The sequence below is a fragment of the Quercus suber genome, unplaced genomic scaffold (assembly GCF_002906115.3).
Source record: "Quercus suber isolate HL8 unplaced genomic scaffold, Cork oak 2.0 scaffold_548, whole genome shotgun sequence".
Taxonomy (NCBI): domain Eukaryota; kingdom Viridiplantae; phylum Streptophyta; class Magnoliopsida; order Fagales; family Fagaceae; genus Quercus; species Quercus suber.
This window is the reverse complement of record NW_027069996.1, coordinates 119,622-121,026: the sequence shown is the minus strand read 5'-3', so window position 1 is coordinate 121,026 and position 1,405 is coordinate 119,622. Positions and strand designations below refer to the sequence as shown.

The 1,405-nt window shown below is 39.9% G+C and overlaps 1 pseudogene; it reads right to left on the bottom strand.

Annotated features, from left to right (window-relative positions):
- Positions 1 to 1,023, bottom strand: part of LOC136063625 (uncharacterized) — an 11,186-nt pseudogene extending 10,163 nt beyond the window's left edge.
- Positions 1,024 to 1,405: the final 382 nt, after the last annotated feature.

The following is a 1,405-nucleotide window of genomic DNA, read 5'->3' as shown; positions in this document are numbered from 1 at the left end:
AGTTTGAGATTCATTTTTACCTTTGTTGACATTGGGAGCTTCATCTCTCCTTTTTGGTGGTTCGGTTTTGGACTTGAAAACAGCCCTTTTGTCTTTCCTCCCATTTGACCTCCATGAAGTAGAGGGGCTCGGATTTTGAAATGACCGAGTTCCTTTCCTTTTAAGTTGTCGTTCCACCTTTATTGCCATGTGCACCATGTCCTCCAACTTCACGTAGTGCTGCAACTCCACCACGTTTGCAATGTCCCGATTCAGCCCATTCAGAAATCTTGCCATAGTAGCTTCTCTATCCTCCTCTACATTAGCCCGAATAATGGCAATCTCTGTTTCCTTGTGATAGTCATCCACGCTTCTATAGCCTTGAGTAAGACTCTGTAATTTCAGATACAAGTCCCTATAGTAGTGACTAGGGACAAACTGCCTCCTCATGGTGGCCTTCATTTCCTCCCATGTCTCAATAGGCCTCTCATAGTTTCTTCTTCTGTTCATCACAAGTTGATCCCACCATATAATAGCATAATCAGTAAACTCAATCACAGCTAGTTTTACCTTTTTCTCCTCGGAGTAGTTGTGGCACTCAAAGATGAACTCCACCTTCTTCTCCCACTCCAAGTACACTTCTGGATCATTTTTCCCTTGAAACAATGGTATCTTCATTTTGATGTTTCCTAGGCTTCTATCAGTCCCATCTTGCCATCTTCGGAAACCTCTACCACGTCTTTCTCCCCTTGGCGCAAACCTGCCCTCATTGTTCAATGAAGCTTGATCCTCTTCATCTTCAAACTCATCGTCATGGTAGTCATCAGAATTATCCACACGCGCACGTCTTTCTTGCCTTCTAGCATTAGGGGCTCTTTGGGGACGCTCCTCACGCAAAGAAGCAATAACAGCGTCTTGCCTATCCATCCGATCCCGAATATCATTAAACACCATGTTCATACGTTCAAATTGTTGTTGCATAGCCTGCAACATAATGGATGACTCCTCCCCTTCTCTGTTTGATGCTTCGCCCCTGGAAGACATAATTTTGAAACAACAAAAAAAATGTTAGAAATAATTCCTCACAACACTCCCTCACGTGTTTACACTCAAATTATGTCACCCACACTCTTGTTTCACTCTTAATATGGCTTTTTTTCGATATTAGTCTCACACTCTCTTGCCTTTTTCCACTCGTAACTTCTCCTTTTCAGTTCTGCTTAAACTAATAAACTTGATCAAGAAATTCAACTTGTAGTATTTAACTAATACTAATGGCAAGAAAATATGACAGAAACACTAAATCAAAGGAATAGGACAAAAGAAAATAATATTTTGGTCTGAGGGAATTGAAACTACAAAAAAATTTTTTTTTTTTTTTTTCTGTAGTCTTTTTTTTTTTTAAGCTCTTTTTTTTTTTTTTTTG